Source organism: Rattus norvegicus, chromosome 4 (genome assembly GCF_021556685.1).
Source record: "Rattus norvegicus strain SHRSP/BbbUtx chromosome 4, alternate assembly SHRSP_T2T, whole genome shotgun sequence".
NCBI classification, from domain to species: domain Eukaryota; kingdom Metazoa; phylum Chordata; class Mammalia; order Rodentia; family Muridae; genus Rattus; species Rattus norvegicus.
In genome coordinates, this window is record NC_141537.1 from 131,298,530 (window position 1) to 131,326,209 (window position 27,680).

The following is a 27,680-nucleotide window of genomic DNA, read 5'->3' on the forward strand; positions in this document are numbered from 1 at the left end:
GGTACCGAAAATAAGCAGTAAAATGAAGGTTGTGGAAAGAGGTTAGTGGAGTACTTGCAAAGCACGTGCAAGCCTCTAGATTCAATCCTCAAAATGCATGCTTGTACATGCTTGCGTGCGTGCACATGCACACACATTTGTAAATAATAAATACAGAATGGAAGAAGTTGGAGAAGTTGTCCCCTACAGGCCACCCTTTGCAGCAGCTGTTGCTCTTGCAGAGGTCTGCAGACTCCCTGCTTACCCCCTCACACCCCCTGAAAGACTTGGCCAACAGGGCCATGTTCTTTGTGAGTCCCACTGAAGCCAAAGGCTAGGTGTTTTATCCTTTCCAGTTCTCATTCTCCTTTCCCTGTGGAACATCCTGTTCTTCAGCCCTGTCTTCAAGTAGCAGGAGAGGAGGAAAGCAGGCAGTAGAGCAGGTCTTCAGGTGCAGGAACCTGTAGCCATTCCTACAGCCAAGGACTTGAGATGAGCTAATTCTCTTTGCCTACGAATGGCACCCCGAAAAATTGAAACTATGATAAACTAAATAATGCTCCATGAGAAGGCAGTGATTCAGCTTCTAGTTTGGCAAGATTATTCTATCTCTAGAAGAACAGGAAGAGTAAGGATGGGGAGGGGGAGGGAAGGGAGGGGAGGAGAGAGAAGGGAAGGAAAGGGAAGGGAAACAAAGGGAAGGAAGGTGAAGGAATGGGAAGAGAAGGGAAGGGGAGGGAAGGGGAAGGGAGGGAGAAAGGGAAGGGAAAGGGGAGGAAGAAATGTTAGAAAGAAAGGGGAATGGGAGGAGAAGGAGGGAGAGAAGAGAGAAAGGAAATGCTCACTCTAAAAACTTTATCCCTCATTGTATCACACTGTATTCTCCCTACTCAAGGCAAGAGGAAGGACCTTGCCATTTTTGTATTTGTGCACTTCTAGGCTCCTGGGTGTTCCCATTTTGCTCATTAACCAACTGAGCTGATATGAGAAACTTTCCCCAGTCCATTTTAGACCTCACTGATGTAGCTGTGAAACCGTTTGAGGGAAGGCGACTGTTTGATGCTGGCTCTAAGGAAGCTGGTGTGGACCAGACAGCAAGCTGACCTGATTTCCAGAGGCAGTGGTGGCGGTCTTGTGACTGAGTGCCCCTCAATAACCTGTCACCTTGTCACCTCATTTCCATCCACATAGACAATGACAAAAATAAAGTGTAATAATTTCCATAGCATCCTTTTCTCCTAAATAAATACAGGTGGCTTCACATACGCCATCAGTTGATTTTCACAGTATTTTCCCGGATCAGATGGAAAAGGTCATTTGGTCCCAGTTCTTAGATATGAATCTGATATACAGAGAAATCAGAACACCTGCCAAAGACCAGTGGGAAGATATTTATAAGGTCGTTCTTATATGGTGTAGCTTCTAAATCTTCAGTCCTGCTCTGGGAGACAAAAGTTCCTTTTGTATTTATCGGTTATAATTTACTTTGTCCTCATATTGAAATTTTAAGGTATTGTCTTATTTGGGGCTGCCATGACAAAAGATTCATATTAAGTGGTTTCAAAAGCAGAATTAACTGTTCATCATGGTGGAGGCTGGGAAGCTTGAAATTAAAGGCCCAGCCCATTTGGCTTTGGAAGAGGGGTATTTGTTATAAAAAGTTTTAATCCCAATCCGGGCTTCTACTCTGCCTTTGACCATTTAGCTTCTGAATAAAAGAGAAACAACCTTTATGTTTACAATAAGCCTTAAGCAGCATAAGAGATGGGCAGATAGCTACCCTCAAGGGGAAGGAGGAAGAGAGAGACTCCATGGGTTGGGAATCAAGAGAACACGGCCCTGAAGGTTGGCCAATTGGAGTTAAGAGCAGCCCAGATGAAACATAGTAAGTAATAACTTGGGGTTATCAATGGGAAAGTAGATACTAATAGCATAAAGGATAGATCTTATAAAGGTTGTGTGTGTCTTTTATGCAGGAACTAAATGGTCAAAGGTGAGGTAGAAGCCCCAGATTGGGATTAAATACAATTCTGCAAAAAGCACTTCCTGGTTACGATGGCTTCCCATCTGTATTCACAGATATCAGAGCTTCTGGATCTTCTCAATCCCTCGTATGGGTACCATCTCCATAAGAGTTCATCCTCATGATGTATCCCAAGCTTCTCCTTTGCCCCACTGGCCACACCTCCACACACCATTTCATGGGGATCCACACTTCAAAAATCAATGTTGGGAAAACAAACAGTCAGTCTACAGCAGGTTTGGATGGCTCTGAAATGCACTTTACTGGGGATGGAGTGTGACAAAAGCCACAGCCTTTGGCTTTACCAGGATTACATAAGACAGCAATAAAAGGTGGCCCAAGAGAACAAGGACTGAAACTGTACACGGATGACAAGTCACCTGAGACACAGGGGCCGTCTCTCCTATAGAGCAAACAGTAGAAGGGCAACAAACAGTGGTCTTCAAACAAATATGAGCAATCTTGAAAACAGGCTATTTTCCTGTCTTCACTAAAGATAGAGAAAATTTGGTTTTCTGATTACTGCTAGGAATTTCAAATATTTGGCCCTCGGCAGTACAAGCAAAAGAAAATCCAAAGCAACTATCCAAAAAAAAAAAAAAAAGTATTTCTTGTGTCTTGCTGTTCTAATATTAACTTCACAGTTGAGGGTAGCAACAGAATGTACTTCACTATGGAGTAGACTCCCTGCACCAAGAAGCAGAAGCCAGCTTGTCCTAGGTCTCCAGGCTGGGGATTGTCTGTCCGTACAGCTCAGAAACCCATGTGCCAAGAGCTGTGGGCAGTATTGAGAACACAGAGGAAGAGAGGCATGATCTGCTTTAGGTCAGCAAAGAAAGGAAGGCCAGATGGCACCAAAGACATTGAAGGTGGACGTCTGCACCAGGAATGAGCTGGTATTTAGGTTACAGGTCATTTTGGGTCAAGCCTTGTCAGCTTGTATATATGGGCAGATGATGTTTGGCTGCTTCGTCATCATCTCTCCCTTTTTCAGAGACTCTGACTCTGTGGGCTGCCTGCTAGGATGGACTAGGGTTGATTTAGAATGCTCTTCCCAGAATAAGACACAAAGTGGAGCCTTCTAAAAATATGTCCCCTCAGCTGGGAATGTAGCTAGGCTCGAGGAGCATTTACCTACATACAGTACATGGAGGCCAGAGCTCCATTCCTGACACTGTAGACACTGGGGATGGTGGTGTTCGTTTGTGCTTGTAATCTCAGCACCTGGGGAGTAGTGTGTGTGTGTGTGTGTGTGTGTGTGTGTGTGTGTGTGTGTGTGTGGTCAGAAGTTCTGGGTCATCCTACATAGTGATTTTAAGACCTAGTCTACATGAGACCCTGTCTCAAAAAATAAAATAAAACATGAAATTGAATAAAAATATTTTTCCTCTTTGAAGAAATGGAAAACAAGAAAAAAGAGATACAACATCATTAGTCACCAGGGAAGTATAAATTAAAACCACAATAATAAATTGCTTTGAACCCACAAGAATAAAGTAAGAAATATTAATAGTAACTAATTGTGCTGGCTAATATTTACGTCAACGTGACACAAGCTAGCATCATTTGAGAAGAGGGAACCTTTACTGAGAAAATGCTTCCATAAGATCAGGCTGCTGGCAAGCCTGTAGGGCATTTTCCTAACTAGTGATATGGGAGGGTCCAGCCTTTTGTCGGTGTTGCCGTCCATGGGCAGACAGTCCTGAGTTCTATAAAAAAGCAGAAGCCATGAGGAGCAAGTCAGTAAGCAGGCTCTTCATGGCCTCTCCATGACCTGCCTCCAGGTTCCTTCCCTGTCTAAGTTCTTGTCCCAACTGCCTCTGATGATGAACTGTGATATAGAAGTGTAAGAAAAATACCCCCCCCCACTCTCCAAGTTTCTTTTGGCCATAGTGTTTCATAACAGCAATAAAATCCCTAAGACACGTGCTAGCAAAGACATGGGGAAATGGCAATCTTTCTGTTCTTCTGGTGGGAACAGAGTGTGTTGTGGCCACTGTGGAAGAGATACATTTGTTCAAGATGCAATTGCTTCTACATATGACCCAGAAACTCCACAGGAAGTAAAGCAAACATTTAAAAAACTGATATGTGAGGGTTCATAGCAACAGTATTTAGATCAGCCAAAGGGTGGGGAAAAATTCACATGTACTACATGATGAACAGACGCTAAATGTACAGGGCTGAGGATGAAGCTCGATGGTAGGGCCCTTGCCTTGGCATTCACAAAGCCTTTGGTTCAACACCCAGCACCACACACAGGAATATGGTAATGTAATGGTAATGCATATGCTTGGCCCAGGGGCCTGGAAGCCAGCGTTCTGCTAGCAGCCTTCAGATGAAGATGTAGAACTCTCAGCTCTTCCTATACTATACCATGCCTGCCTGGATGCTGCCATGTTCCTGCCTTGATGATAATGGACTGAACCTCTGAACCTGTAAGCCAGCCCCAGTTAAATGTTGTCCTTTATAAGACTTGCTTTGGTCACAGCAGTAAAGGCCTAACTAAGACACCTTCCATGCAACTGAATATTCTCAGCAATGAAAAGGAAAAGGCATATACCAAAGAGAGTTGAAAACATATGTTCAGCAAAAACTTGGAACATAGGTATTTACAGTGATGTTATTTAGAGTAGTTACAAAGTGGAAAACTCAAATGTCTATCACCTGATGCGCAGATATACCGAATATACTCTACCTGCATTGGTCAGTCATAAGTAGGAATCAGGCACTGACAGATGTAACTCTTTTCTAATAGTGATGGTGTCATATTAGGTAAAAGAAACTAGGCAAAACTATAAATATCCTAGAAATGGAGAATAGGTTAGTGGGCATGAAGTTGTCAGGATATGGGTGGGGTGGCTGAGAAATGTCTTGGCATTGGGTTATAGCCACAGGAACTAAAGCTATGCAGGAAGCTGCTGAATCATATGTAGTAAAGTGTGTGAACCCTAAAATAAAAGATAAAAACACAGGACACAACTTTATCTGGACTTACAAGTATTCTACAAGAAACACGCAATCCTGCTACCTGCAATCGAAAAACAAGGTGTTAAACTTTCTACCGATATGAGTGAAGAACATAGATTATAAGAGAAAGTAAAAATAAAAACAGGGGTTTGGGGATTTAGCTCAGTGGTAAAGCGCTTGCCTAGCAAGCGCAAGGCCCTGGGTTCGGTTCCCAGCTCCAAAAAAAAAAAAAAAAAAAAAAGAAAAAAGAAAAAAAAAAGAAAGAAAAAAAAGAAAAACAGGAAAAAAATGTACGTGAACATAGCTGTGAAACCTAAACGGATGGTGGAACATAGAGTGGATTACTATTGCTTTTTCTGTCGCAGGCTCTCTCGTAGTCAGGCTAGCCATGGAGTCCAGGCTAGCTTCTAACTTATATGTAGCTGAACTGAGGATAACTTTGAATTCTTCATCTTCCATATTCACAGTGATGGGTCAAGCCTCCATTACTCTATCTTGTATGAATGATTAATAGCAGTGTTTTCTGAGTTGTGATTACTGGATGGCTGGACTTGGTGGAGGGGCTTCCTCCCCTAGTTTTCTACATCAGCACATGCTAATTTAAAGTTTCTAATTTTTTTTTTTTTGGTTCTTTTTTTCGGAGCTGGGGACCGAACCCAGGGCCTTGCGCTTCCTAGGTAAGCACTCTAACCACTGAGCTAAATCCCCAGCCCCTAAAGTTTCTAATTTTGATGTGCACACACTATCAACAAAAGGCAAAGCAGTGAGTGCGGGACAGCACTCCACATCCATTTGAGGCAATCTGGTGAAATTGAATATAAAGGAATAAAAGAAAGAATGGGGGGGAAAAAGAAAGTCCCGAGAGAAGACTCTGATGTGTCAGGACTGTTAAATTGTTTCTACCCCACAGGATGTCAAGTCATATAAATTGTCTGAGCAGAAAATGAAATTGGTGTTCTTCGTTGCCAATGGATGAACAGCCCACACTGAATTTGTCATTCCTCCCGGAAGAGCAACCAAAGTTGGTCCAACTTTCACTATGGGATTTTCTAAGACTTCGGCCTACTGAGAAGCCTGTGAATGAATGTCTCCATCTATGATTGAATGTCCCCATCCTGTGAATGATTGTCCCCATCCTAGGAATGCGTGTCCTAACCCTCACACTTTCATTTCTCTCACCCTAGAGTCCTTCAAAGCAAGAATTCCTTCAACAGACACCACAGAGCATTAGCCTGCTTCACACCCTGACAGATCTATGCTAGTCAGTGTATGCTGAAATTCCAACTTCTTCAGGGAAAAATGATGGTTTAAGTCTCAAAATCCAAACAATAACACTGAACTGCAGGAGTGGTTCTTCCCCTCTCAGCAGTGTTTGAAGCTGCTCCACTGTTTATTGTTTTAGTTACTTTCCCATTGCTGTAACAAGACACCATGATCAAATCTTATAAGAGAAGGTGTTTAATTGGGCTTAAGGTTTCAGGGGGTTAGAGTCTGTCTTAGTTATAGTTTATTGCTGTGAAGAGACACCATGTTCACAGAAACTCTTATAAAGGAAAATATTTCATTGGGGATAGCTTACAGTTTCAGAGGTTTAGTCCATTATCGTCATGCTGGGATGCATAGCACCACACAGGCTGGAGAAGCAGCTGAAAGTTCTACTTTTGGATCCACAGGCAGCAAGACGAGACTGAGACATACAGACTTGAGCACCTAGGACCTCAAAGCTGGCCTCCAGTGACACACTTCCTCCAATATGCCACACAGTGTGATACCTCCTAATAGTGTTGCTCACTACAGGCCTATACGGGCCATTTTTTATTCAAACCACCACAGAGTTGATGATTGCAGAGCAAAGGCATGAGAGCAGGAACACCCATGAGCTCACAACATGATCCATAAATAAGAGGCAAAGGGAGCAAGTACGGTGTAGTTTTTGAAAACTCAAAGTGATATAACTCCTCCAACAAGGTCACGTCTCTTAATGCTTCCCAAAGAGTTCTTCCAACTGGGGATCAAATGTCCAAAGCCTACTGGGGGCATGCTCATCAAAACCACCATGCTTCTCTTCCATGTTCTTCCTCGCTAGAAAGGGTGACACTATCTCACTTAGGGTTCTAATGCTTTGACACCAGCACCTTGGCACTTGTTGTTTCAGACTGTGACCATCTCCTCCAACCTATAACTCATCCAGTCAACGCCCACCCATTTTTCATGTTGAGCCATCTATGAGGATGAGACTCCACCTTGATCTTCCCTGTCCTAATACCCATCATGTTTGACGTTGCCTGATCCTGGCATGAACTCCATGAGCATAGGGACTCCCTGTGTTTGTCACTACTATGATGCCTGGCACAGTACTTGGCGTTGAAGTATTTTCCAATTATGAGAAAACCTGAAGCTGGTATCAGACTAGAACCAGCCACCATCCGAAAACAAAAAAGCCAGCTGGGACAAAGTGATGGAGACCCAGTAGTCAGACACAGCTAAGTGTGAGGTGTTTCTAATTAGATGAGGAGAGTGGGAGCTAAGTAAAGAAGGTGGCGGGCCATAGTCTAAGTCTAAATCATGGTAATCTTAATTTGACCTGATTCCGAGTGGTCCTGACAGGAGTAGCAGGGATTATCTGAGGTATATTTATCCCTCCTAAGTGGCTTAGGTCTCCAAAGCGCCTTTCTGGAGTGCACTGGGACACGCAGATGTTACTTCTGTTTCTAGGAGAGGTTACATTAGGGGAAGGGTAGGATGATGCAGATCGTGTCTTTACAAGTTTACTCTACATTTCTATCGTAGAACTCCTAAGCCCGTATCCTGATTAGTCACAGAAATAGAGAGAGTATTACAGTTAGCTACTGGCAGTTTTCACTGAAGCTTTGAATGTTCTTTTCCAAGCACACTATTCTGTTTTTAGAGAAGAAAAATAATTAAAGACTTTAAAGATGTGCAGTTTAAGAGTACACGAACACCATATGCATGTGAAAGGTATAACCACACAAACATCGGATTACAGTTAGCCAAGGAAGCATTTTAAAAAACTCTGTCATTAAAGAATGGTCCTGTGGTGAGGAAATTAATTTAATTTCTTTTTATTGCAGTGAAAATATATGAAGACAAGACCATTTCAACTATTCCATCAAGTACATTACATTCAAAGGTAACAAGCCAGGTAGATGTCCCAAGGCAATCTCATCAACTTTTTAAATTTATCTTGTTTATCTTAAAGATCCCTTTGAAGTTTCAAATGCTTCTTTGAATACATTCTTTGAATGACTTTGAGCTTCTTTCTTAAGATTCACACCAGCAAGAGCTGGAGAGATGGCTCAGCGGTTAAAAGCATTGACTGCTCTTCCAGAGGTCCTGAGTTCAATTCCCAGCAACCACATGATTGCTCAAAACCATCTGTAATGGGATCTGATGCCCTCTTCTGGTGTGTCTGAAGACAGCTACACTATACTTGTTTATATTTATATATATTTACATATATATCATAAATAAATGATAATTAAAAAAAAACAACCCCCACACAAGCACTGTTGCTCTAGGAAGTCGTGTTGATCGACTCATTCTGCGGAATCTCTTGTGGTGCCTCTTACCACCCTTCTGAAGGAAGCCTATGGATGCGGTGGGAGACATGATCACAGACAGCAGGAGACCCCAGCACTATAGTCTGGGCAGACTTCAGAAATCTTCAAATTTAGTTAAAAAGAACATGCCTTTCACAATAAATTCTTCAATATCCCTGCCTTTACATAGACAGTACTTCTAGGATGTCATAAGTCTTACTATTATATCATACTATGAGACACACTACAGTGATTTTCCCACTCCTTGTGTCTGTCACCTGATGTAGCCATTGGTTATTGACTACCCACCATCTCTTCTACCCCAGCCAGGAGCATGAGCTAATTATAGCAATCACTTCCTTCTTGCCATAGATGGGTTTAAGGAAACACATTGATTTCAGCTTGGGCCCTTAAAATCCAGGGAAAAGTTTAAGAGGCACAGTTCTGGAAGCTTTGCCTCCTGTGGCTGTGAGGCTGGAGCTGACACAAAGGGGTTGACTTAAACACGGCAATCACTAAGAAAGCAACATGGAAGCTTTAAGAACCACACATGAGGGTTGGGGATTTAGCTCAGTGGTAGAGCGCTTGCCTAGCAAGCGCAAGGCCCTGGGTTCGATCCCCAGCTCAGAAAAAAAGAAAAAAGAAAAAAAAAAAAAAAAGAACCACACATGAGTTTCATTAGCTTAGGATCTCCTGAGATAATGTCTCCTTATGAACAATGAGATGAGGGGCTGGAGAGATGGCACAGTGGTTAGGAGCACTTGCTGCTCTTCCAGAGGACCTGGGTTCAGTCACCAGCAGTCACGTGGTGGTTAAAACCATCTCTAATTCCAGCTCCAGGGGATCCATGCCGTCTTCTGGTCTCTTTGGGTACCAGGCATGCAAACTGTCCACATACATACATGTATACACTCGGATAAAACAAACACAAAATAAAAAAATAAAATCTGAAATAAAAATAAACTCGGAGATGGTAGGTCTACGTATTAATCGAACCAACTGACGTGTGGATTCTCTGTCACTTATGGAGAACTTCAAGGACACATTTTACATTTGACTTGAAATCTCTGTGAGAGGTGAGTTTATCATCGTATCGCAGAGCCCGAGGCACACTGCCACATGGGGTAGATGTACAATTCACGGATGTGGGAGTGAACACAGCCAAATTCCAAAGTAAGCCAAGGCTCAAGTTTTCTATCACTTCCGGGCCTCGTGGATCCCTAATCTCCAGCTAGGCAACCCTCTGTATGGACTACAACTGATTTCCAGATACTGTATATGACAAGCAGGAATCAAACGGGAAGAAATGAACTGAGATCCAAGCGTATAAATAAAATATGACAAATACATAACAAGAATAAAATAAATTGAAGGGTAACTGAAGGGATGTAGCTCAGCTGGCCAGGGAGGTCCTGAGTTCAGTCTCCAGCACCCAGAGGGGCATGGCGACATATGCGACATGCTTACTATCCCAGTGTTTCAGAGGGGAGAACGGGATTCCTAGGGCCCACTAGCCTATTCAGTCAGCTCCTGGCCACTGAGAGATCTTGCCTCAAAAAATAAAGGAACGACGGGAAGAATAGGGGGGAGGGTAAGGGAGAGGAGGGAAAAGGAGGGAGAAAATGTTAAGGAAGAGAAGGTGGGCAGACCTAAGGATAGAGACCTGATAGTGTCCTCTGGCCTCTGCATGCATGCACATGCAGGTGTGCATGTACACATGCCCCATGTGCCTGCACACATATAAGTGCTTATATGACCACAAACAGGGGCTGGAAGAGAAGTGGCCCAGAACAGCTATGTAATGTGAAGAAAGTATAGCACTGAGGTCCTGGACTGCAAAGACCATGCAAACTCAGAATCCAACACGGTACACTCTGTGGAGTACCCAGTGTGCACGGTTGTAGTGAGAATTTTGGTCTCTTAAAAAACCCAATTATGTTAGTGAATCCCAGGTGTGGGATAAGAGGCTGCTTCCCGGCAGGTGATTATGCTATGCAGGGGTGTGGCTTTGCCAGCTGCAGACAGTTTCTGCGAGTGTTTGGAATTCTGGGAACTTTTCAGAGGCTATAGATGGCAGAGCCCGGAGAGCGGCTGCTGGTTTCTGTTGCCACTGTTTGTCAAGTGGTCCTGAGAAGAAGAAATTGGAGCTATCCTGACGACAAAGGTTAGTCTTGCCCCAAGGAGCTTAGCACCCCTTAATCAGCAGAAAGTAGTCTAAAAAGGTCTACACCCCCTTTCCCCTCTAACCTTTTTCTCCTACCTAGTGTTGTGGGGTTGGAAGGGATTAGGGTGGTGGAATAAGGTTCGGAAGGGTGGCAGATATAAGAACACAATAGCCCCCAAAGCACATTTACACACAGCAGCTGACAGTGTAGAGGATCCTGGATGCAACGCATGCCCACGCAGCAAAACCACAAAGTCTACACAAGATCCTCACCACTGGCCTTAGTTCATTTGTACAAACTCTAGACTATGAGGTGCTTTGGCACTCAGCACAGATTCATGGGCCTCAAACAGGTGCTCCCAATGGAGATTTATTCCTCTTGCTGTGGTTGTTATCCCTGATAAAACGACACTTGTAGCCTGCTGTGCTGGTACCCACCTGTAATCCCAGCAGCCCAGAGGCTGAAGCTAGAAAGCTTGGCTATACAGTGAGAACCTGTGGCAGAGAAAGGAAGAAAAAGCAGGCAGGGGAATAGCTTAGTTCGTTAACAGCTATTGGCATAGGACTTCTGTGCTCACCCAGTCTTAGCATCTTCATTTAAAAACTGATCTAAGTGGGCAGTTACTTCATTAACCAAGGAAGTGCACGAGTGGTGGACACACGGGAGGCATTGTAGCGTAGACTAACAGAGCATGCTGCTAGCGAAGTGCAGGGGTTCAAGAAGAGGAAACCTTTAATAAGCAAAGAGGAAGCTCTTGTCCTTCAGGTGAGTGGAGGAGCAGACTCCAGCTTCTGCCTCTCCGTCAGGCAATCCGTGGATCCTGGCAGACAGGAGAAGCAAGCAGGGCAGGGCAGCTAGTGCAGAACCCTTCAATGTCTGCCCGGGGAAGTCTGCTTAACCCGCAACCCCAATGCCAACACACATACACGTGTGTGCGCGCGCGCAGTACGCACGCACAATACGCACGCACGCACGCACGCACGCACGCACGCACGCGCACTGCCTGAGAAGCGGAGTGGAGCATCAGCTTCCTCTCGTCCAGGTGTGTGCCTTGGTGTCTCTCCCTGCCTCTTTCACTTTAACCAGTCAGAGGCAATTCCTTTACTCAGAATATTTGTCTTTCCTTTTACTTTTTTTGTGAAAATATTTTATTTTATAAATTTCATTAAATAAAAAATTCAAATAAGTAAAAACATGACACAGCAAAGTTAACCAGATTCAAAGTCTATATACAACTCAGTGGACCTACGGTTAGAATTGCCATTTAGAATGGAAGCTGTGAAGTTTGACATTCGATTTCATACTTTTAGTGTTGAGACTAGTTTACTCACGTATCCACCACCAAAACCAAAGAATCAAAAAAAGAAATCAATTTCTTTAATATTAAGGACAAAAAGCTTGGACCCTACTATAGGAAATAGAGGGATCACGAATATCTTCATCTAGTATATATGGATTTGCTTTCATAAAATTGCCAATACTCAATCACTATAGGCTATGAATCAGGTATGTCATCGCCGTTATTGTTGTCATCGTCGTCATCGTCATCATATTCATTATCACCACCACCACCACCACCATCACCATTATCATCTCTGTTTTCAACCTATAAACCCAAAACTTAGTGAGAAATTAAGAGAGTAATGTTTTAGACCAGTGGTTCTAAAACCCCTGGTTTAAACCTTTATGGTTCTAAAACCACTGGTTTAGACCATAAGGTTGCTTCCTTATGCTGCTTTAACACAGTTCCTCATGTTGTGGTGACCCCAACCATAAAATTTTTTTTGGTTGTTACTTCATAACTGTAATCTTGCTACTGTTATAAATCATAACATAAATATTCGATATGCAGGATATCTTATATGGGACCCCCACAGATTGAGTCAGATAGCTCAAATTCCACAGAGCCAGAAAGAGGGTACAAGAGAAGCCGTGTTACAGTCACGGGTGCCTACCAAAAAGGACTCCTAACTGCTGTGTCTTGTGCTTATCACAAACTCTGCACAGAAGCAGCTCTCCATCCAAGTTTGCAGAAACAGGTGGGGCTGAGAGGAGCTAGACCTTGGCTTAGCAACCCATAGGAGGAATGTGGGGTGCCCTGCGCAGAAGCTGACGTGTCTCTGACAGAGCTCCTAGCTGCAAATGATGGAAACACGATGCCATCTAATTTAACAGAGAAAAATGGACTGACCGATAAGACCATGCAAGGGAACCTTCTACTTCTGTCTTGACTTGTTCCTGTTTTTGGTTTGACTTCTTTTTGGTTTCTGTGTGTGTGTGTGTGTGTGTGTGTGTGTGAGAGAGAGAGAGAGAAAGAGTGAGTGTGTGTGCATGTGTGTGATTTTGTTTTGTTTGGTATTGTTGTGTATAGTTTCTGTGTGCTTGTTTGTTTGTTTTGTTTTTGCATCCACATCGATGGACTGAATGCGGTCTTTGCTGATTGCATCCACTCAGCTGGCTACAAGGTAAACAGGATGAACGGTGTCACAAACTCATGCCCCCACTGTCTCATACTCAGAGGGGAAAGAGAGCTCCTCTCTGCCAGCTAGTAATTAAATCACGGGAGATGTGCTGACTGACAATCATCATACCGAGGCGAGGAAGGGAACGTGTGTAGTGATTGGCTAATCCAGATGCAAGAACCGTTAGTGTACGGGAGTGTGGAGTGCCATGATTGACAGCTTCTTGTAGTACAACTTGATCAGCAGCAGTCTGGAGGGAATGCTTGTCCCAGTAAAGACTTCTTGTTTCCAGAAGGTACAGGGGTGCTGAGTAGAAGGAACAGCCAACATCTTTTTTAGAGCAATTGCTTTGGAAGCACATGGATGTCCCAGCGAAGGCAGGAAGCACCACCAAACCGTGGCATCCTGGCTCTGGGATACATCACAGCTTCTTGCTCATTCCAGGTACCATGTTCCTCAACTCTTCCTTCCTTTGTACTGTCGATAAACTAACCCATGGTGATTTGCTCTCTGGCCTGGGGGAAAGGCCTTCTAGTGTCTTGGCGGCCCACTGAAATAAATTTAATTTTAACCTGGTCCCTCTATGAACTGGACTTGCTCATATGCAGTGTATTAAAGAGGAGTAGCCTTTAAATTAATGTGACTTTAAATATTTTTGCACTTTCAATAACTTGGTTGTGTGGTACTTTGGATATTGTACTTACTAAGTTCTTCAGTCTGATCCAAAGCAACGGTACTGATTCTCTCTCTCCCTCTCTTTCCCTCCTTCCCTCCCCTTCCCTCTTCTTCCTCCTTCCCTCTTCCTCTTTATTGTTCCCAAGAAATATCAATAATATCAATTTCTTAATCTCAGTGGGATCCCATGAAACCAGAAGCTTAAAACACTATTTTGAGGGTCCCTGGCCCCCCATCACCTGGGAGAGCATTTTTACCCTATTTTCCATAAATTTAACACAAAAGGGCATAAGGAGCCAAGAGCCAAAGGTGCCAAGAGCCAAAGCGTTTGCCAAGATTGGTTTACGGCTTTTAAATGGCCAACGGTTCACACACAGTCTCTCTGGCTCGGCTTCTCCAGTTCCAGGTTCGATGAACAGTGGTTCTTGGAAAGCCCCACACTGGACTGCAGCTGGCACACCCGGTTTACAACTTGGTTGTCAGGATGCCAAACTGCACAAGGTTCCAACCTTCCCAGAGTTGCTGGCTCCGCCCACTTCTCCATGGAACTGGTAATGCTCGGAAGTGGGAGAGAATCTCCCAGTCCTTTATAAATAGTCTCGCCACATCTCCTTGGTAAAATACTTACTTCTTGAGGGGAAAAAAAAAAAAGAAAAAAAAAGAAAGAAACCAGAAACTGTGAAGTGAAGCCGCCTCCTCATTCACAACTTCCCTCTCACCTCCTCCTCAAAGGAAGCTTGTTCAGCTGCTTACTGGCAACAAATGCATCCTGGGGCAGGTCCCCACAGCAGCCAATGAGTGCCTGTGCAAACTAGCTCTTCTCCATCTCCAAGAACTGCAGGTTTCAGAGCAAGTACCTGCACTTGTGTTTGAACATGTTGTTTGGGGGTTATTTCTGAACTATCTACGAGGTGAATATGGTGAGTGTGGCCTGGTTTGTGGCAGATGAAGGTCCCAGAGACGACCAGACCGTACAAAAAGCACACATGCGCATTTACCCTATATTGGTGGTTCTCAAATTTCCTAACGCTGTGGCCCTTTAATAGAGCTCCTCATGTTGTGGTGACCCCCAACCATAAAATTATTTTGCTGTTACTTTATTACTATAATTTTGCTACCGCTATGAATTGCAACATAAATATCTGATACTCAGGATATCTGATATGTGATCCCCAGAGGTTGAGAATTACTCCCCTTATAAATCAACAACAGGGGCCTGGTTACAAAAGACCATAAGAATTAGCGAGAGAGAAAGAACATAAACACAGTCAGGGGCTTTACTAATATAGCCATTCAATAAAGTCAGTATTAGCTGAATTTTTAGAACATTCTCAGTGGGGCCTAGTTTCTACGTCTTTTTCATGTTGTAGGCAGTGCATGGTAATGAGCCTACTTTTTAAAGGGAGGAATTTTCATACAAAATAGTCCCTAATTACATGACTCATACTCTATATGGTATTGTACCAAAGAAACAGAGAGAAAATTCGTTTCATCGCCTTGACTTCACACAGAATGCTGTCCCAGGCAGGAGAACCCAAAGGACACCCATTACATTTAATTGTTGTCTTACATGGCTTTCGGATCTGATAGTGTCTCCTGGGCTAGGGAGAGAGAATATTTTTCCTCTCCAGTGCTGCAGCCAGTGTCTGAACAGCAGTTGCCCGGGCATGGCTCAGAAGAAGGGCTGGCGCATAGGGCAGGCCAGCAGCATCTACCCTGGGTACAAGTGGAGGTGGGACAGCCACCTACCTCTTTGCCTTGCAAGTGGACATTAATGAGATGATTTTTTTTTTCTTTCGAAACATCAGGATTTTACTTCTGGCCATGGTAGGATGTGGGGAAGGAAGAGGGTGTGGATGGGTGTCTACTGAGTTACTGACCTAGATCAGGGGTCACACTACCTTTCTGCAAAGGCTCAGAATAGTTTGGACCTTCCAGAAGAAAAGAAATTGTCTCAGCTGTGACGCAGTCTACTACTATGTCGGGGAAGCAGCTGGAGACAATGTGTTCATATGCGAACATGGCTATATGCTAATAACATTCATTTACCATTTAAAGGCTGTGGCTGACCCTGCACATAATTATGAGAAACAGAGAGAGGAGATAAAACATGGAAGAAACAAGAAAGTGGAATGAGGAGGATGGTTTGGTATGGAAAGGGGATTTGGGGCATCTCTGGAACATTCCTTTTGAAGTAACAGAGACCCACTCAGAATTGGGACTTAGTGTTCCTTTAGGCTAATGGTCTGCTGGAAGCCTCGGGTGCAAACAAGACATTGTGCTCACCTGAAGTGGTTCAAGAGCCAAGGGGCTCCAGAAGGCATTGACTTGTTTGTGTGAAACTTTCCCCTATTGAGCAAGACAAGGCTCTTGTTGAAAAGCAAATGGCCTCCACCAACCAATGCATTGAATACAATCAATGGCACTTGGGATGCATTCAACACAATCAACAGCACTTAGGGACTTGAAGAGTTAAGATAGGGCAGGGCTTCATGGAATGAAATATGTGTTTTGAAAAAAAAAGTGATGTAAAACAGGGAAATGAAATTCTCAAAGAAGCAGGGTTTATGACACTACACAGGCGGGTCTGAGTAGCTGGATAAACAGAGGCAGCTGTCCTGAGAGGGAGGCCAGGGGCTGTGTGAGGTTCTGGCAATAAGACAGAGCCATGGATAAAGAGGACTCCAAGAAGGAGAGGCAGAGGATGGGAAGACTGACTTCTCTCTTATCCGTGGGGCACTGCTATGAGTGTGCATCTGCAAAGAGACACTAGCGAGAAGCTCAGGGCTCATCCACAAGCTCTAGCAAGCCTAGGTTAAAATCCCACTTGGGTCATAACCTTAAGGGAATTATTTCACCCCATCAAGGTTCTGGCTTGCCACCTGTGAAATACAGAGGAAATTTCCTCCTCTCTAAGACTTCGTGAAGAACACGTGTGCAGATTCAGAGAGACAGCCCTTGGGCAATGACGGGCTTTCCGTAAAGAACTCAAGCGATCACCAGTCCACTACATCAGCTGTTACCACAGGGACCTGGTTTTGGCCTATCACTGGCAGAAGCCGAAAAAGGAAAATGGGAGTAGGTTACTTGTGAATTCTGGACTGATCTTTACTCTGGAGGCAGAACTCTAAACTTCTTTTGTCATGTTGGAGAGGCAATCTACTGGGCTATAGATAAATTTCCAAAAAAAAAAAAAAAAAAGTACAAAAATGAAAACCAACTCAAGCAGAGAGTTGGGGACACGAGCCCTACGTGTCTGCGTGTGCCGTGGAAAGTTGTGATGAGGAGGAAGCAGGGAGTTTACCCTGTGTCATCAGCCTTTGACAAGATGACAAGAGGAAAATAATGAGGAGGTCCCTTCTAGACAGCGAGGGTCTCATGGGGTGGTTCTGTTGCCAGTGGCATCTATCACCTTTCCTGATGTGCAAACCCTGGTGTTCCTTTTTTAGTCTCCACTCTCCTCAACTCCTCACTCTGGAAGGAATCTTGTTTAGCACACGCCAGTTAGCATGTGAATGGACCTGGGACATAAGGCAACCCATCAGAGAGAATGTGAGCCTATCGCTTAGAATTCTGGGAGGTGGGTCTATTTACCCTTTCTTCCCTGTATAGGAACAGCTTAACTACAGTGTCCGTGATGTTATAAAGGAGGACAAACTGGTCAGAGAGATCGCCTGAAGGAAGTACAGAGCAAAGGGAGTCGAGGGCCCGTTGTTGACCTCTTGATGAAACTTTGTCTGAAGTAGACAACTCAGTTCTGTGAGCCAATAACCATCTCTTACTGTTGAAGCCAGTGTAAATTGTGGTTGCCTCCACTTTCAAAATCCCCAGAAGCTCCAGACAGTGACCTCCAAACTCCACCCTTTCCTCAAAAAGATCACACTTCCTGAAAACAAATGCTATTTCCCAGGACACAGAAGAGACCCTGGCTTCCTGCCCTCAGGTTCTGTGGCAGAGGGGTAAAGGCCCACCCTTTCGGCAGCTCCCCACCTTCTCCTCTGAGGACGACGTTTATTCTTGACCAGGTCCCTCTATCACAACAGCACTCTGATGACAACTTAGTGTCTACCCAATTGAACTAACATGGAGTTCTAAAAGCAGCTCTGAAAACCAGGCAACTCCCACGCCCTTCGGATGTCACAGAGTGCGTGGGGGAGTGGCTGAGGGTGTGAACTCAAGGCAGTCTAGGGGAACATGGGTGTGTGAGTGAGTGTGTGTGGCAGTGTACAGCGTGCAAGCCAGTGTTCCGGAATGTGTGTAGCCCAGGAGGGTCCGAGCGTGCCTGAGTGTGTATACTGTGTGTACCCTGTGAGGCAATAGCCTCTGAGAAAATGCTGCCCCTAGGGGTAGACCACCAAACATATACTCAAAAGAGAAAGGAAGCAGGTAGGGCGTAGACATGAGCACCGAGAAGCAACACAGCCTGGTATCTGACCCACAAGGCACACTGTCCACTTTTTGCAGTACTGGGAATGAAACTCAGGATATCACACATGCCAGGTAAATAGCCTACCACTGAGGTACACCTCAGAGGCATCCTGTCCTCTTTTAACGAGTAATGCTTGAAAGGTCATGGAAGGGGGCAGGCTGGAGAGCAACTGGGTTTTTGTTGCTGCTATTCCGTGCCTACTTTTAAATTGTAAAGGAAAGCACTGGTGTTTGGAACCCTCTAGTCAGCATTCTAGAAAAGGAGTCACCTAGGTTCGATTCACAAATCCTGCAGGCTGGCTCCTCAGAGACAGCTCGGGATAGCCTATCTGACTGACAGGGAACATTGTCATTAATCTCTCGGCGATGCCACATGTCATTCATCTCTCAGTGGTGCCACATGGTGGTGACAGTTCAGGACTCTCAGAAGACTGATTTAAACCCAAAGCCGCCACACGAGCTATCCACATTTCCTGGTGGTCTTTCTGGCAGCTTCTAATTCTTAGGCTATCTGTGCTACCATCACTCTTCCGCATATGTGCTGTGGATTCTCTATTGGCCGCTTTTGCTTGGGGAAAGTTTAACTCATGGCTGGTTTAACTTTTCACTGCCCCAAGACTCTTAACTCATGAAAGGCACACACAGGACCTCTGCCTGGAGCAAGGTGTGCCCAATTAAACGAGTCTAAGTAACACCATTCATACCTGGGGCAGACAGGAAGAGACAGCATGGCTTCCTAAACTGACTTCTCATCCCACGGGATGTGAGTCACCCTAGGCCTGATCCCTCAGCAAAGTGAATCTCTTTGTCAGGAGCATGGAGAAAAACTATGTGATGCACAAGAAAGTCTCTACCTCCAAAACTGAGCCTGTGCACCTTCCTGGGGTCACTTTGAACCATCCAGGAGTAAAGGGGTGAGATGTTGACACTATGCTTGATATAAACCAAATCAGAACAAATGCTTGACTCAGGATTTAAAATTTTCCATTTTTTAAACCAGAGTTTTGTGAGTAAGTGATGGAGTGCTCATACATATATCAGAAATATTACACACTTGATCTAGTTAGACAGGTGGCACTTTTCTTTAGATAAAGGTGACAGTGGAAGTTTACTGGGGTTTTGACCGTGTCCCAAGTACTATGCTAATCACTTTCCATTTATTAAGTCTCTGAGAGACACATATTGTTATCCTCACTGTCAGATGTGTAGACAGTAGGAAGGGAGAGGGAAAAGGAGACATAGAGAGGGAGAGAAAAAGAGGGAGAGAGAGAGAAAGGAGGATGAGGAGGAGGGAGAAAAGGGGGGGAGGAGGTGGTGGGAGGGAGATGGGGAGGCGGAGGAGGAGGAGGAAAACATTAGGACTCAGACAAGGTTTCCCTAGATCCCAGCTGCCTGGCTCATAACCCATGCTAACTGGCTGACTCAGTGGAAACATAAATTTAAACAACCCTTTCAAATCAGAACTGAGGAAAGATGAGCTGAAGATCCCTGATATCACAAGAAAGGGACACCTGGAATTTGGAGAAGTTGTCACTGACATTTCACCACGGAAACCCACAAAGTGTCTATTTTCAGGATCCCTGTTCTCTTGAAAGCCCCAAAGTTAGTGAGAATAAGCAGAAGCAGGGAGAAACAAGATAAGGGTAGTGGAATGTGGATTTCCTGGAGTGGACAGTCCCTTGTTTAATGGCCTCCCCTCCTTCTAATGGTCAAAGGGAATCTATCTGGTTAAGTGTCTCTTGAAATACAAAGGACCAGAGTGAGATGAATGGTGTCTCCATAGATTCAGACCATTCCACATGTTGATTTTCTCTTCATTTAGAAATTAGTCTCGCCATCATTTAAGGTATATTGTAGGAAAGAGTTAACCTGTTTGAATGCTATAAGGGGTGGATCCAGTGACAGAGCTGAGAGGGTGCCAGTGACAAGTTCCACAGCCTCCCCAGATTCCCCAATTTCAATGGGGAGGTTCACAGGCTATCAACATCAATGGTGGGTCAACGTTAACATGATGTCCTCTTTGGTCCCACTGCTACTCCTATCTCTGCAGTAATTCCCATGGCAACTACTATCCTCTAATACCTCGTGCAGTGATTGGCATATATGATATACAATAGTCACTTATTGAAGGGTGGATTAAAGTCGCACAACTGTATTAATACTTGAGATCACCAACACCAATCAGAGTAATTATTATTTACTGAGTACTTACAGGCTGTTTACACAAAGGTCAATTTCAGCTCCCCTCCCTGTGACTATAATGTAGGCCTTGTCTGATCATCTCCAGGTTACAAAGGCACAGGGATGTTAAGAAACTGATTCAAGGTAACTTAGGTCAGATTTGACTCTGGGCAATTTGATGTTCCAGTCAGATCTCCCAGCCTTGTACCAAAACTCCTGTCAGAAGGCAATTAAGTGTCCTGCCTACTTCTCAAATCCATCCCCACCATCCGCCCCGCTCCAGAACTACACTGGTAGAGTCAGTCGCACGTCACCGAAATCCTGCTTTATAACCAGGTCTCCCCAGATGTCTTCAGATTCTAAGACAATAAATATGCAAAGGTTCTTGAAATAGCCAGGGTTCCCACCGTCCCATTTCCTCCCAGTTGCTGTGCGGTTGGGCTTGATTGCCTCACTTATCTCAGGACAATGAGACGGATTCGCCAAGCATCCAAATGAGGTGTAGCTTTTTCCGAGGCTGCAGGGAGAAGACATTAAAACTGTGTCTCATACGCTGTGAGCTGCATAAGGAAGCAACAGCAGCAGCAACAACAATGAATGTGCAAACTTCTCAGAAAAAGAAGTGGAGGGAACGTTCTAGTTGCCCACCAAGTTCTGGTTCCACAAATGCTTCTAAACTCCCATGGGGAATTGGAACCTTCTGGAATTTCTCCATTCTGGACTATGTCGGGGCACTTATTGTGAAATTTTTATTATCAGGTTTGGTTTCTTTTCAGGAAGATGGTGTTGGCCTGGAGAGAGGTTCACACATGGACTGGTTTTAACTGGGCTTCTCAAGATGCGTGTTTCTATGTCCAGAGCAAGACTAAGAAATAGCATTGTTACATTTCATCACTTCCAGAGGGGAGAGGGGGCTACAGGTAAGATGTCTTCCTTCAGATCAAATGCAAAATACACGCCACCCGTTCCAACATGTTACGTGGCAACAAGGCATGCCTCTCATAACTAAGGATGTCCTAAAGAACAAGGGTGCCCATCTGAACCCTATTTGGAAGGTGGCGTATAAAACAAGTCTACACTAAAGCCAGGCTCTTTTCCCCACCTTCACACCTTGAATCCATGTGGCTAAGAACCATCAGTCTTAGAAAGCAGCCAGTTCTTCCCATCGGCAGGGGAAAATGATGCTTCCTCGTAATTAAAAGGTATTTCTTCAGTGAAAGCCCAGTGGGAAAGTCAGTAGTAACAGTGTGAGAGATCTAAAACCTTGGGAATAAAAATTTTCAATTCCCCCAGGAAGCAAACTGTGCTCCTCAGAGGAAGCCAGTGACAAAGGGCCTTTTGTCAGTGACGACCCTGACTTAGGGAGGATCAGTCTGAAGCTCTGAGTCAGCTCCTGGGACACCTCGCTGGAGGAGATAACAAAGCCAGAACTGAGCTGGTCTCTGAAACTCTTCAAGGTCTCACCAAATATAGAGAAACTAACATAGCAACCAATCAAACTGGTACTAATGTCACTGCTCCTCCCTTATCAGTCATGTTAGAGGCTACCCAACCCTTCCAGAAAATCCCCCTTAGCTCTGTATAAAAGGGGACCTGAGAGCCCCTTAGGTCATCGCTGTTTTGATAAATGGTTGACTCCTGTGTGCTGATAACTTCTGCAGACTAAACACTCTTTGTCTTTACACACTATTTGAGTCTCGGGTCTTCTTCAGCGATTCTTGGACGCTAACAGGTGTATGTTGGCAGGGTTGGACCACTAGGGCCTGCTCACTGCTGTAGGTAGACTATGCTGCAAGCCGGATCTGTCAGTGGGACCTTTAAAGGGGTGGTGCTTTAATGTTTTCGTAAATGCTGTCTGAGGGAAAGTACATATCCAGAAACCAGCTTTACCAGCCGTCTGTAGGTGGCTGAACAAAAGAAACACCCATAGGGGCTCTAACACAGTTTCTACTTACAATGAGATATACAACAAAGGTCCCGACCACTGCCCTAAGGGATAAAAGGAATAATATTCCAGAGATTGGAAAGGTGGTCCAGTGGGCAAAGGGCTTGCTGCTTAAGCGTGAAGACTCAAGCTTAGATTCCCAGCATCCACATAAAAGCTCGATGGGACTATACACATCAGTAACTGCAGCGCCGGAGGATAAAGACAGACATGCTCGTCAGTCATGTCAGTCTACCAAAACCAATGAGCGACAGGTTTAGAGAGACTCTTAAAAAAACAAAACCAAACAAAAACAATGACGTTTCAACCGGGGGTTCCTCGTTTCCTGTGCTCATGGCTAGGTTCTGTCTACCTGTCTGTTGCCTATGGTCCCAGTTCCTGGTTCCTTTCTCCTAGTCCCCTAATGCAGTGACCAGCAAACCATGGCCTTCTTGTGTGCTATTACTACTGCGGAAGACACCCGGCCTCTCCCCGTCCTGGTTGGGTATGATCTAGCCATCAGCTCTCAGATAAAAAGCCACATCTGGGAGAAAATTGTTCCTCATTCAGTGATTCAGCCAAGTTCTTGTGTTAAATAACTTCCCAGAATGACATTTTTTTTTTTTTTTGATGTTGCTGTCTCCAGACTTAACGCAGCCTGCCGGTTCATACGTATTCATAAGTCTCTTTGATATTTGTCTTTTCCTGGATCCATGGAGATTTTTTTGAGAGCAGGAAATATTGCCCATTTAGTCTGAATCGTGCCTCCACCTCCCATGACACACTGAGGGGTATCAAGCTGGTTAGTGGTATGAGAAAAAAAATGCTCGAAAGCACCTGCTAGATACAGTAAGAGCTAAGCAAAAGCAGCATGTGAGCCGAGGGGGGAGACCATCCCTGTACCCTCTGTGCTCAGGGGGATGAGAGAAAGACCCAACATTTGAGACCAAACTGCTATAGGGTTAGAACCTGTGTTAAAACAAGCAGGCAAGCAAGGGAAGGGGCTGAAGGTCCATGTTAGAGCATTTGCACAGTGGGGAACAGTGGGTTGGTCCCCTGCATCAAATGTTTAGGGAGAACAACAAAAGCAGTACAAGATAATTTCATTTCCCTGAAAGATGCGATGCTACTTATATATGAGGAAAACTGGACCCTTTTGCTGAATAAAGGGATCCGTCTTTCCAGGTAACACGAAACCATGTTGGGCCTCATGCTGGTATCCACTGGCATCATTCATACGGATCTCTGAGCAGGTAACTTCTAAATCAGCTCCCATGAGGCTGCAGAGCATACACTCCGGAGACCTGGTTGGGGGAGTATTATACTGTAAGCCAGATGACTGATCGCTGGCCAAGCAAATTGTCTTTGAGCCCAAGCACGCTGGAGATCATGAGTTGGATTCCAAAGCTCTAGTGCTTTTCTTAGGGGTTCTGCAGCAAACCGCCGTAGAACAGAAAGCCTGAAACAGCAGAAGGGCGGCTGCCATGGTTCTGAGAATCAGAAGCTCCAAATCACTGTCACTGAGCTGAATTCACCAGGGTGGGGAGTGGGGGTGGAGGCTCTGGTCCTTGCATCTCCATGCCTCTGGTGGGTGTTGTCACTTCTTGACTCGTGGCCCCATCGCTCAACTCTCTGTCTCTCTCTTCATATCACTTTGTCTACAGTCTCTCATAGAAATATGTATGGTGATATGTTAGGTCTAATCCAGATAATTTTGGGGTGACCCCCCATTTTGAGAACTGTAATTTAATCACCCCTGCCAAGTCTTTACAGATTGCAAAAATTAAAACTCCATCCCTCTGGGCTATTATTCAACCTACTACACTTGTCTTTTCAAATCAAAATGTATCCACACACCATAGCTCTGATTTCTGTTTACATAGGACAACTTTACTAACCAGTATCAATCAATACTGAAGTGGGCTTAGACTATGAGGCGACAGGACAGTATGAGGTGATGGCAGAATGCCGACATGGGTGTATACTCCCCAGGTAACCCATGCATTTGTGTGCAGCTAGGGCTTTCGATGTGCCTCTATCTTAGAGAAGATGACAAGGATGGGCTGCCGTGACCCTGGTCAGCTTTCATCATATGTCAAAGGCACGGCAGCACCACCCCAGTGAATGCTCTCCCATGGCATCAGGACAGATTGGAGAGAAAGGTGGCCTGCTGTTTTTGAGCTCTTTTGGAGCCAGCTGTGCGTGAGAGAGCTACAGGTGGCTGAGGGCTCAGTCCTACAGCTGTAGTGAGCCAAAATCTCCCAGCAAGCCAGTGGGGACAAAGGAGGAATCTGGGCGTCTGAAGAGATCATAGCCTGGGCCTGTACCTGAATTTCAGCCTGGTGAAACCCTGAGCAAAGGGCCCAATTAAATTATATGAGAGTCCTGACCCACGGCCACCCATGCGTGCTGAGTAAGCCATTGCATTGATGGTAATTGGCTGTGCAGCAATAGAAAATTAATGTGCTTGTTTTGCAAGGGGTTTATTGTTCAGATCTGAGCTAGAGAATAGATAAGGGCAGACTACCCAAGCGAAGAGTCAGGTACAACACATGCCCAGGCAGCAAGGTATTCTGGGAAGAAAATGTCCGCTGTGTAAGTGAGATTGCTCAGAGCCAGGAAATAAGATTAATGTTAACTACAAAATATACTGGGAGACAGGTTTGAGGGGAATTAAGAAATGGAGCAGGGAGATGTTTAGCCAAGCCTTTCAACTGCAGGGATGAAAGTCCGATTCAAACAGGCCAAGCCACCATGAACTAATCCAACGATGGACATGGAAAGTTCAGTGGTTTCTGCATCAGCCTGATGCCTTCCCGGGTCTCTCTCTTACTCCCTCACTGCTCACTTTGATGTGAGGCTGTCCCTTCCCAGTAACTAGTCAGGGGTTCAGCTGATAGCTGACTTACTAAACAACCCCCAAGGTAAAGGGTTCTTCCTAGTCATCCCAGCAGGACTTCCTGCTGTCTTCACTAGCTCTGACCCTGTCACACCTGACTCACATGCCTGACTTTGACCCCATGAGGAAGGGGACAGGCCTCATCCGAAACCCAACCAGTACTCAGCAAAGGTCACAGACACCTATTGCCTTACAGAAAAGATGTTGGCTGCATGTTCATGCTCAGGTAAAAAGGGCCGAGACTGCCCAAGTGAGCAAACCAAGGAGTGGTAAAGGCGGGCTCTCTGCGTGGCATCTGGCTTCACGTTCACTGCCACACCCATTTTCCCAACAGCCTCTTGCAGCAGGCACACTGGCGTTGGAAGACACTCTGGCTTACATTTTACCCAGTCCACTGACCTAGCAACTGGCAAGCACAACTCAAATCAAGGCGCATGGGTTTCCAAAGTATGGAGTTAAAGGGTGTCTTTCTAAAGGAACTTTAACCAGACTAGAACATAACACCCCTCTAGGAAGGCCCACTTCAAACCTTCCCATGGGGATTTAACAAGTGCCCTCCTTTCATTTCCGTGCAGCAATTCATTGGCTAGGACTTTAGAGGAAAGTCCACGGGGCTCTGGGAAAAAGAAAGTGGATCTCAGTAAGCCTAGGAATTGTGGGGGAACAGAGATGTGGAGGAGAACAGTCTGTGGAGGGCCATCAGAAGCCCCAGCATTGACAGCCATGACAATGCCAGAGGCAGACAATGAGAGAGGAAGTCTGTGAAGGAAACAGGTTCAGGACTCTCCCCCTCCCATGCCCTCACTCCCATTGTAGGCACAATGAGTCAACCTGGAGAGGAAGCAAACAGAGACTTCATCCTCCCACAAACACCTCCAACTTATCCCCAACAGGGACACAAGAGCATGGATAAGACATAAACAGGCTCTCATCCCCCACCTCCACATACCCAGGTGTTACAGCTCCCAGCTCCACACACTCAGGTACTCTGTGGTACCCTGCTACCCCCATCACACAGCAGAGATTTCAGTCAGGGTGCCAGGGCGAACTTTCAAAGGCTGGTGTCAGCCTAAGATGTGCTACTTAATAACAGAATGGCAGGCTGCCAGTGCAGCTCTGCTAGAGCGCTAGCTTGCCTGGCATGCAGGAAGCCCTGGGTTCAGTGCCCAGCATAGCATAAACTGGACACAGCACTCAGGACAAGGAGACAGGTAGATCAGAAGTTAAAGATTATCCTCAACCATGTAAAGATTTAGGGTTAGCCTGGACTGCATTTAAAAAATGCCAGATGACTTAATGCCCCTGGACTTTAGTATAGGGTTGAGGTAGACAATGATGATGATGATGATGATGATGATGATGATGATGATGAAGAGGAGGACGAGGAGGATGAGGAGGAGGAGGATGAAGAAGAAAAGAAGAAGAAGCAGCAGCAGCAGTAGCAGTAGGAGCAGGAGGATACACACACACACACACACACACACACGATAGATAGCTAGGCACAGGAGCTGGAAAACACAGCTTACCCTCTCAGAACATGCTATCTCTACATGTTCTAATTTCCCACAAGAATCCAGAATTTTGACCTTTATATAACAGCTCCTTATCTTTAAATGTTGGAAACAAGCCCAGCCTTGTAGCCCGTAGTCACATGCGCATAGTTCTATTTAATTAAAGATGAACAAACATTAAATGTTCAGTTCCACCAGTACGTCTCACGCATTTGATGGTCACCCATATTGGGCGGCTGGCATATTAGGGAAGGCAGATCAGGAAAAGGCAGAGTCACGGCTAAGTCTCCTGATGGCCCTGGTGTAAACGATCTCCAGGAAAATGGTCAAGATCAAGACAAAATGGAGCAGACTTTACATTCGGGAATGTAGCTGCTGGAAATTGATCATTAACCCAAAGCACTCACACACCAGATGATGACTATATTCAACTTCGTGGGATCAAAGGTTTCTTCTAACTAGTCACCCTACTACACAAAGGCAGCAGCAGGCAATACAAAACCATGGAGGTATGAACGTGTTTCAGGAAAATTTTATCAGGAACCAAAATGTGAATTTTGTATGGTCTTCATAGGTCAAAGGAATAGCTACCTAATTCACTCTCTCCATTTAAAAATGAAGGTGCCTGTCTCATCTTAACATATGCCTCAAACAGGGAGCTGTATGCTGGACTGGGCCCACAGGCAGTCCTGTGGCCTGCTGACCACTACGTTTGCCCTGGAAACTTCCTGAGGGCCTCAGTGGACAGCAGATGGGGGAGTGGTAGAGTTAATTTAACCAATTAACACCAATTTAATACCCTGGCCATTTCCCCATGCAAGACCTACACTTAGCCAACACTGGTCAGAGATGGAGGGAAGGACCACCACAGTCTTTCTATGAGGACTTTCACCAACATAGGCA

The 27,680-nt window shown here is 45.0% G+C and overlaps 1 protein-coding gene and 1 long non-coding RNA gene across 3 annotated transcripts in view; one reads left to right on the top strand and one right to left on the bottom strand.

The window, feature by feature from the left end:
• Frmd4b (FERM domain containing 4B) overlaps positions 1 to 27,680 on the bottom strand; it is a 326,883-nt gene that overhangs the window by 194,773 nt on the left and 104,430 nt on the right. The window lies entirely within an intron of this gene.
• The window catches only part of LOC147994991 (uncharacterized), a 49,343-nt gene continuing 32,215 nt past the window's right edge, over positions 10,553 to 27,680 (top strand). The window contains exons 1-2 of one of the 2 annotated variants that reach the window (XR_015686918.1): positions 10,585 to 10,696; positions 21,220 to 21,363. This is a non-coding gene — a long non-coding RNA (uncharacterized LOC147994991). Of the gene's footprint in view, positions 10,697 to 21,219; positions 21,364 to 27,680 lie in introns of both variants that reach the window. The other variant, XR_015686919.1, reaches the window with a different exon arrangement.